Here is a 9,612-nt window from a genome sequence, read left to right as displayed (position 1 = left end):
TCGAACCTTTTCTTACCCGCTTTTTACAAACCAGGGTCGGACTTTCACACCTTTTAGTAGCCGAACAACTCCGCTCCCGCTATTGATTGTGTACAGTCGGGTATTTTAACCTTTTCTTAACCGCTTTTTATCAACTATGGTCGGACATTCACACCGTCTTACAGCGGAACACCTGCTCTCCCGCTTATGATCATGTACGGTTTGATATTCGAAAATTTACTTTCTTGTTTTAAAGCAATTATTGATGGACATTCAAACCTTCTTTTTGATGGTGTATAGTCGGGCTTTCGAGCCTTTTCTTCCCGGTTTTTACAAACCATGGTCGGACTTTCACACCTTCTTGTAGCCGAACAACTCCGCTCCCGCTATTGATTGTGTACAGTCGGGTACTTTAACCTTTTCTTACCCGCTTTTTACCAACTATGGTCGGACATTCACACCGTCTTACAGCGGAACACCTCTGCTCCCGCTTTTGAAGGTGTATAGTCGGGCATTCGAACCTTTTCTTACCCGCTTTTTACAAACTATGGTGGGACATTCAAACCTTCTTGTATCTGAAAACCTCCGCTCTCTCTTTTGATCATACATTGTCGGACATTCGCACCTTTTCTTACCCGCTTTTTACAAACCATGGTCGGACTTTCACACCTTCTTGTAGCCGAACACATCCGCTCCCGCTATTGATTGTGTACAGTCGGGTATTTTAACCTTTTCTTACCCGCTTTTTACCAACTATGGTCGGACATTCACACCTTCGTACAGCGGAACACCTCCGCTCCCTCTTTTGATGGTGTATGTTCGGGTATTCAAACCTTTTCTTACCCGCTTTTTCCAAACTATGGTCGGCTATTCACAGCTTCCTCTCCACCATACTTGTATGGTTGGATATTCACACCCACTTGCATCCGAAGACCTCTGCCCCAAATTTTGTTGATATTTAGTCGGACATTCGCACCTTACCCGCTTTTGGCAAACTATGGCCTTCTTGCAGTCAAACACCTCTGATCTCGCTTTTGATGATGTAAGGTTGGGCATTCAGACCTTGCTTCACCTGCTTTTCACCAAATATAGTCGGACATTCACACCTTCTTGCAGCCGAACACTTCCGCTCCACCTTTTAGTGTTCTATCACATCTTTTTTTCACCGCATTTTATACATTATGGTCGGAAATTTTCAACCACTCTCATCCGAAGACCTCTCCTCCCGCTTTCTTTAATATATTTGAACTTTAGTCGGACATTCAAACCTTCTTGCAGCTGAACCACCTCCGCTCCCTGTTTTGATCATATATGGTCTGGCAATACTACCTTTTCTTACCCGTTTGTGAGTAATTATGGCTGGACATTCACACCTACTTGCAGCCGAACACAACCTCTCTCGCTTTTGATGATGTATGGACCGGCATTTTTACCTTTTCTAACACATTTTTCAGCAATTATGGTCGGAGATTCACACCTACTCACAGCCGAACAACTTCGCTCCCGCATTTGATGATGTATAGTCGGGCATTCTCACCCTTTCTCATCAGCTTTTTGCAAATTATGATCTGACATTCACACCTACTTGCAGTCGAAAAGCTCTGCTCCCGCTTTTGATTATGTTTGGTTGGATATTCGAACCTTTTCTTAACTGCTTTTTACATATTTTGGTTGGACGTTCACACCTTCTTGTAGCCGAACAGTTCCACTCCTGCTTTTGATGATGTATGGTTGGGCATTCACACCTTTTTTTTGCCCATTTTTCAGGAATTATGGGTTGACATTCACACCTTGCAGATGAACACCTCCTATCCCACTTATGATCATGTGCGGTTTGATTTTCGAAAAGTTTCTTTCATGTTTTCTAGCAATTATTGATGGACATGTAGACCTTCTTGCAGCTGAACACCACCTCTCCCGATTTTGATGATGTATGGACTGGTATTTTTACCTTTTCTAACTCATTTTATAGATAAAATCCCAAGAGTCTGCTGAGAAAAGAGAGTGAATGCGAAGTAGACTTTAACACGGCTATGGGAGCGAGCCGAGTGTGGGCTAACCGGGAGAATTGCTTGAAAGAAACGCGACACCGAATGAGCGATCAGAACAAAGCCTCAATACGGGATTCTCGTGGTGTTTTTGTTGCTGCCTTGTCTTTTGCACAGAGTAAAAGACAAGGCAGCCATCGAATAGGGCCCGATTGTTCCTAGTTGGTCAGCCGAGGAGCAAGGGGGGGGGGGAGCAAGCGTCTCAACCAAGCAAAGCTCACCATGGGGAAGGTGGCTATGCCAACTAGCCTGATGCCCTGCTCCCGCAGTGACGGATAATCGTACTCTGGTTTCTCTTCATAACGTACAAGTCTTTCGCCTTTTACTAAAGATTTCTGTGGAGAGCAGCACTAATGAGTTGTTTCTATTTTTGGCAGGCTTTACCTTTGCGGGTGAAGCCCTTTCTGTCTGTGCAAAAGAAATCTTCTTACTGTGCAGAGTGACTTCTCTGAGTAGAGTCGCCTTACTTGTTGCGACTGTGCCGATGTTCGAAGCTGGAGTGCAAAGTTGTTGCTTGAATGGTGCTTGCTGGAGCGTGCGGGAGTGCAAAGTTATACCATTTAAAAGGGCTGAAGAGTGCTCAGTGCAGCGGGTGGGCGACACTCTGGCCACCTTGAAAACCGAGGTTACATCCACTACCAGGGGCAGCCCAAGTTCTGCCGCAAGTGTGGTGAGCATGGGCACCTGGTTGAGGCTTGTACCAAGGTGTTATGTGGGAAGAGCAGAGAAATTGGGCAAACTTTTGGAGAGTGTCCAAATGGCAGGAAATGTAATCTCTGTGGAGAATTAAATCACCTCTTCAGAGATTGCCCTAAATCTTTTGCCAGCAAATTAAAGACGGTAAAGCCACAGTCAAGCCAACAAAGAGAAGGACCAAAGGTGGCAGTTGGTGAACAAAGTGAAGAGGTTGACCCAATAAATTCAAACTTCCCGCCAAAAGCTTGGATTGGAAGTGAGGAGCAAAAAGGGGAGGGGCCTGTAGAGGCCTCACCACTCAGTGTTGAAGTCTGTGAGAATTCACAGGCAGAGGGTGGAGCTACGCTAAATGAGGAGGAAGAGCAGACAGGTGAGTCTAGTGAAGATACTCACCTCCCCGAAGGTCAACAGCCGAAGAGGACGGCATCTGAGCCTCTGATTCCCCAGTGGTATCAGAGAAGAGGGGAAGGGTTAGGTCCCTTTCAGACAGTTCTTCAGTGGAAGAACCTAGAGTCTTCCCCTCCGACTCACCAAATGAGCTCTCCTTTTTAACTTCAGCTCTGCAATCAACCCCCAGGGACTCAAAGTTAAATGCAACATTGCGTCAGAGGCCAACACCGAGAGTCCGAAAAGGAAATATAGATCACCCTACTCACTTTTCACCTAAAGAAATGAAGGAAGAGCTAGTTTCCCAAGAAATAACCTGTGTGTAATTTGTTTTGATAACTTAGAAAAACGAAAATGACATACCTACTTTCCTTTATGCTTTTAATGGTTCTCACCTTCTCAACACTAAATGTGAGAAGTGTGAAATCAAAGACAAGAGCCCAGAGTATTTTATCCTTCTTAGACTCCATAAAATCAGATGTGTTTTTAATACAAGAATGTGGACTACCTTTTTTAAAAAACCATAGACAGTGGGAGGAAATGTGGCCCCATTTATCGATATGGAGTGGCTCAAATCAAAATAAAAATGATGGTGTGGCCATTCTAATTAAAAATCCGCATGTTCTGGTGAAAGGTAGCACAGTGGTGAGAGACGGACGGGCACTTTTAGCACACTTGAATTTTATGGGGCAAGACTTTAACCTCTTAAATATTTATGGTTTCAATGGAGAAAATGAAAGGTATGACCTTTTAGAAGATATACAGCTTTACATGCTAGGGCAAGTACCTTTAGTTGTAGGAGGGGATTTTAACTGTATCTTGAGCAGGAAAGATAGAAAAAGAGCAGGGGTAGATTTTAAAGTGGATAAGACTTCGATTTTACTTCAGGGCATATGCAGGGATTTTAAGCTTACTGACTGTTTTAAAACCATGCATCCCAGAGAGGAGGGCTTCACCTGGTTTAGTCATGATGGCACCAGAGCCTCTCGCATTGATTATTTCTTTACTAGAGATTGCCCACCCACTGATGTTAGATTAACCCCTGTTTTCTTTTCAGACCACCTTATGCTCTCCTGCACCCTTTCACCCCCTTCTGGTGTTACGGTAGGAAGTGGTCTGTGGAAACTCAACTGTTCCCTGTTGGAGGATGAAATCATAGTCAGTCAGTACAGGGAATGTTATAAAGAGTGGCAGACCCTTCAAGACCTCTACGAAACACATGCACAATGGTGGGAAATGGTGAAGGAAACGACCCAGACTTTTTTTAAACAGCAAGGTAAACGTAAAAAAAGGAAAGAGAATAGATGTATGATGGGACTACATAAACGCTTACAGCGCTACTTTAAACTAAATCAGTGTGGCATAGACTTTAAAGAAGAAATCAAAGATGTCAAAAAGGAAATGTCAGTTTTAGCAGAAATAAAGAGTAAAGGAATTTTTGTAAGAAGCAGGGAGCAGGAAATTGAGGAAGGTGAAAAAGAAAGAAAGTTATAAATAAAAAGGAGTGTATTCAAAATCTAAAAAGAGAAGATGGGTTTTTAACAAAATCCACACAGGAGATGATTGAAACTGTACATACCTTTTATAGTAACATGTACAAAGAGAAACCAGTGCACTTGGAAACATCGGCAGAAATCTTAAAATTCGTTGACAAAACCGTAAAAGAGAATGCACACTTAAAAAAATGCCTAACAGGTTTTAAGAGAAGTCGAGCTCCGGGTTTAGACGGGCTTCCTGCAGAATTCTATCTGACCTATTGGGACCTTTTATCATCAGACATTTTAGATGTTTTTAAAGATTTTGAAAAACTCGACCGACTGCCTGACAGTTTTAGAGTGGGAATAGTGACTCTACTTTATAAAAAAAATGATAAGACTGACCTAAAGAATTGGAGGCCCATCACACTTTTAAACTTTGACTGTAAACTTTTTAGCAAGGTTTTAGCGACACGGATGTCCTCTGTTTTAGAGGAGGTAATTCACCCAGACCAAGCTTGTGCCATCTCAGGGAGACAACTCACCGACAGCCTCGTACTGATTCGAGACATCATTGATTACGCTAGAGACAGAAACACCCGGCTTGTCATCTTAAATTTAGACTTTGAAAAAGCATTTGATCGGGTCTCGCATCAATATCTCTTTCAGGTGTTGCAGCCATCGAAAAGGGCCCGATTGTTCCTACTTGGTGAGCTTTGCTTGGTTGAGACGCTTGCCCCCCCCCCCCCTGCTCCTTGGCTGACCAAGTAGAAACAATCTATTCGATGGCTGCCTTGTCTTTTACTCTGTGCAAAAGACAAGGCAGCCACAAACACCACGGGAACACCATATTGAGGCTTTGTTCTGACCACTCATTCGGTGTCGCGTTTCTTTCAAGCAATTCTCCCGGTTAGCCCGCACTCGGATCGCTCCCAGAGCCGTGTTAAAGTCTGCTTTGCATTCACTCTCTTTTCTCAGCAGATTAAAAGAAACTTCCATCCTGCACCGCTGTTTGCTTTTTCACAAGAGCAGAGGAGAGCGCACCGTTCCCAGCGGCACTGCAGTACCGGGTCGATGCTTGGAGTGAACGGAGCAAGCTCCTTTTTCAACTCCTATTGATAAAAATCCATTTAATATGTAGTCCTTGCATAGACATATCACATATTAAACTGATAAGAACAGATACTACACTTGATCTTAGCCAAAATGCCGAGAAGCGATATCTGTCCACTGGTTCACGTCCGAGGGCCCTTCCTGGCACAATGCGCACTTGTAGCGGTGTTCTTTTTATAGCCATAGTGTCACTTTGCACCTCCGCCCACCCGCTGCACTGAGCACTCTTCAGCCCTTTTAAATGGTATAACTTTACACTACCACACGCTCCAGCGAGCACCATTCAAGCAACAACTTTGCACTCCAGCTTCGAACATCGGCACAGTCGCAACAAGTAAGGCGACTCTACTCAGAGAAGTCACTCTGCACAGTAAGAAGATTTCTTTTGCACAGACAGAAAGGGCTTCACCCGCAAAGGTAAAGCCTGCCAAAAATAGAAACAACTCATTAGTGCTGCTCTCCACGGAAGTCTTTAGCAAAAGGCGAAAGACTTGTACATTATGAAGAGAAACCAGTGTATGATTATCCATCACTGCAGGAGCAGGGCATCAGGCTAGTTGGCATAGCCACCTTCCCCATGGTGAGCTTTGCTTGGTTGAGACGCTTGCTCCCCCCCTTGCTCCTCGGCTGACCAAGTAGGAACAATCAGGCCCTATTCGATGGCTGCCTTGTCTTTTACTCTGTGCAAAAGACAAGGCAGCCACAAACAACACGGGAACACCGTATTGAGGCTTTGTTCTGACTGCTCATTCGTATCTTAAGTATAATCTAATACGTGAGACAACGCCCTGGCACACAATCAAAAAAAAAAAGAGAGAGAGCGGTTTTGTGTCCCCACAGTCCATAATGTAGAAAAGAGAGAAAAAAGCCTTTCTGATTTGGTGTGTGTGCTCACAGTGCAGAGTGTAGAGAAAAGAGAGAAAAGAAAGCCGTTTTGGTGTCACGGATGTTGTGACTTACACACACACATTTCTGAATTGAGAAAGGAAATTATTTTAGAGAAAGCACTAGAGTTTAGATCCCACATTTGTTGATAGGCATTCATTTAATTTTTCTTTTAATCAGTTTTAAAGTGAATACTAACTGAGAAATGAAAAAGGTGAAGAGTTTAGAAGCTTGGTTCAAGAGCAAAACTTGGTTTATGATCAGCTGAGTCTCTAAACAGAACAGCAAAGGGCTTCATCGAACATTTAAAAAAGATTCAGATTGTTAGAATATCCAGAATTTATAGGAATGGTGGTGATTACTCTTATTTTCTAGAATGGAAATAACTGCACCATGTCTGTTTTATGAATTTAAGGGGCTAAAAAGTTTTGTTCTCGTTTTTCTATGATTAACCGAATGTATGTGAGAGTCCAAACAGACAGAAGGGTTACGGCCGAGCGCTGGACCTTCCAAAAAAGATGAGACAGGCTGGACCTGTGCCATACTAGTTAAGACCTGCCTGTGGATAACAGGTTCATTAAACTCTCACATACACAAACTCACACACGTTCGCACACATACACCCATTCACACACCTATTCTTGAACTTGCTGCAAGATTAAACATTTGCATTAACTGACTCCAGCAACTCTGAGTCTCATTGAGAGACTTTTCTCAACAATTGGGTCCTCAAACCAGATCTCAACGTTTTTTCCGCTTTCCAGGGTCGGAGCTGAAACCGTGCACGGGGGAGTCCAGTACTCCTAATGAAAGACCCCCTGCTGAATTGCGGTAATTAGGGGCCAGTGTCCACTGAAAGGGGGAAAAAGGGACGAGATCGTACTTTTGAATCAATGGCCAGAAGCCATTGGCAGTGCAGGCATCAACAATAATGGTGTTATTTCACCCATTAACACTTAAGGTACCTCATGCAGTGGCTGTGATATGGTTACTTAACAAAATATCTTTACCAGACATCTCTCCTACATAACAGTTCTTCTTTCACAGCCACACCTTGTTGTCGAGAGATGTGCTACACTTAATCCATCCACACTGCTACCTACCCCACAGATGGAAAGCCTCATGATTGCATGTCAGAAATAACCATCAGTGTTTTACCCAGGCCAGACTTAACTGATATACGTTATGAAAATGCAGAAATAACTATATTTATTCAACAGGTCAAGCAAAAAACCCTGATGGCACAAATGCTACAGGATTTGCAGTAGTAACAGAAACTGAAGTTTTCTTAAAACAACCACTACCAAAAAATTACTCGAATTGGTAGCTTTAACTGAAGCTTGTAAATTAAATAACAAAAAGGTTGTTAACGTTTACACTGACAGTCAGTATGCCTTCTCAACTGTACATGTGTTAACACAGCATTGGAAAAACAGGTATGTAGACATTCACAGCTAAATGTATAAACTACAAATATTTTAGCATTATTAGATGTTATTCAATTGCCATCTACAATAGACTCGTATGAATGACCGGAAGGAAAACCATACTGCCAAAGAATTTGTTTAAATATGCTGCAGTATTGAGCCACAGACCATGTCATGTCTCAACAGGAGGGATGGAAGCAATAATGAACCAGGTTTTTACAGCATATGGTTTTACTAATTATTGAATTTTTTTTTTAGAATAAATAAATGAATAAAGTTTTGTCTAGCAGGTCAAATATGTGCAAAATACATTCCACAGGGCAATCTAAGACCAAAACGAAGATAATTCCCTAAGCCAGTGTATCTTTTTCAACATATTTGTTTGGATTTCATTATTTCATTATTGTGTAGATTTCATTGAACTAAATAAATGTTAAGGGAAACGATTCTGCTCAGTGACAACAGAGGTTTTTACCAAATGGTCTGAAATATTTCCATGTGCACAAGCAGATGCACTCTCAGTAGCAAAATCACGCGTAAAATAACTCATTTCTAGATTTGAAATTCCTGAAAAGATCTTCAGTGATAATTTTACACACTTTGTAAACAATGTCATCTCACTGATGGCAAAGAACTTAAAATAGACCTTAGAAACCACTGTGATATAGAAGGTTTCGCTAACACATTGGAATTGTTTTACTATTTACATATGCATGTGCAGTGAAGAATTGCTTGCTGCTGATAAATGCAAAGAAGAACAGCTTACACATAGATGCTCACATATAGGCTGCTGAATGCAATGAAGACCTGCTTATCCAGTAAAGTTCAATGTCAATGTGTAATATTCAATTAGGATTTGCAAAACAGTGAAGTTAAACAATGAATGGGTCCATAGTCGGTATGAGAAGACTACAGGAATATTTACCTGGGTGTACGTTCAAACAGAGATGAGAAAATTGCGATAAATTATTGTTTGTTTGTTTGTTAGTATGTATATGAATGTTATGTGTATAAACTGTGTTGAGTTATAGTTACTCAGTAGTGTCTCAGTGAAACAACCGACGGGGGAAGCCTTGCGGTGACAACAAAAGCAGTGTTTTACTGATCAGTCAAGTTGCTCCAGTGTACTCCATACAAACTGGTTGGCTACTGAAGGGATAGAAAATGGGGAATACTTGTTTTAAAGCAAACAAGGAATTAGATGGGAAAAATACATGTTTTAACGGGACCCAGACAATATTATTTAGATGTCGCCACTGAAGTAAAGAACATTTACGTGGGATGGTGTGAGGGTCCTCGTTTGGCTGACGTTCGCCGATATGCTCGCCATGCTCAGAACCAAGTTGAGACGCGTAAGACAACCAAAAGGGACAAGTGTGAAAAGGAGCTGCATTTGGCAACCATGACCATGTATTACGCAGTTGGTGTAAACAGAGGACGAGGCCGAAGTCGAAGACGTGGACGTGTGGGAGAGGAGGTCGAAATGGGCCACGCCAGAGCTATGATCCGAATATTTGTTTTTACTGTGGCCAGACTGGACACTGGAAGAAGGACTGTCCACAGCTAAAAAGTGATGAAATTGGGCAAAAGGCTGACTGAGGG

The 9,612-nt window shown here is 42.4% G+C and overlaps 3 non-coding genes across 3 annotated transcripts; 1 reads left to right on the top strand and 2 right to left on the bottom strand.

The window, feature by feature from the left end:
- The first annotated feature begins 2,308 nt into the window (after positions 1–2,308).
- Positions 2,309–2,422, top strand: LOC140265957 (U5 spliceosomal RNA). The gene has a single exon (XR_011906636.1). It is a non-coding gene; the product is annotated as a U5 spliceosomal RNA (small nuclear RNA).
- A 3,196-nt stretch (positions 2,423–5,618) lies between these two features.
- Positions 5,619–5,806, bottom strand: LOC140320546 (U2 spliceosomal RNA). The gene has a single exon (XR_011918382.1). It is a non-coding gene; the product is annotated as a U2 spliceosomal RNA (small nuclear RNA).
- A 298-nt stretch (positions 5,807–6,104) lies between these two features.
- On the bottom strand, positions 6,105–6,218 carry LOC140266064 (U5 spliceosomal RNA). The gene has a single exon (XR_011906732.1). It is a non-coding gene; the product is annotated as a U5 spliceosomal RNA (small nuclear RNA).
- Between the last annotated feature and the right edge of the window lie 3,394 nt (positions 6,219–9,612).

The sequence above is a fragment of the Leuresthes tenuis genome, unplaced genomic scaffold, assembly GCF_036924035.1.
Source record: "Leuresthes tenuis unplaced genomic scaffold, fLeuTen1.0.hap1 SCAF_12, whole genome shotgun sequence".
NCBI lineage: Eukaryota > Metazoa > Chordata > Actinopteri > Atheriniformes > Atherinopsidae > Leuresthes > Leuresthes tenuis.
The sequence above is the reverse complement of the archived record's forward strand: the minus strand, read 5'-3'. Positions and strand labels throughout refer to the sequence as shown.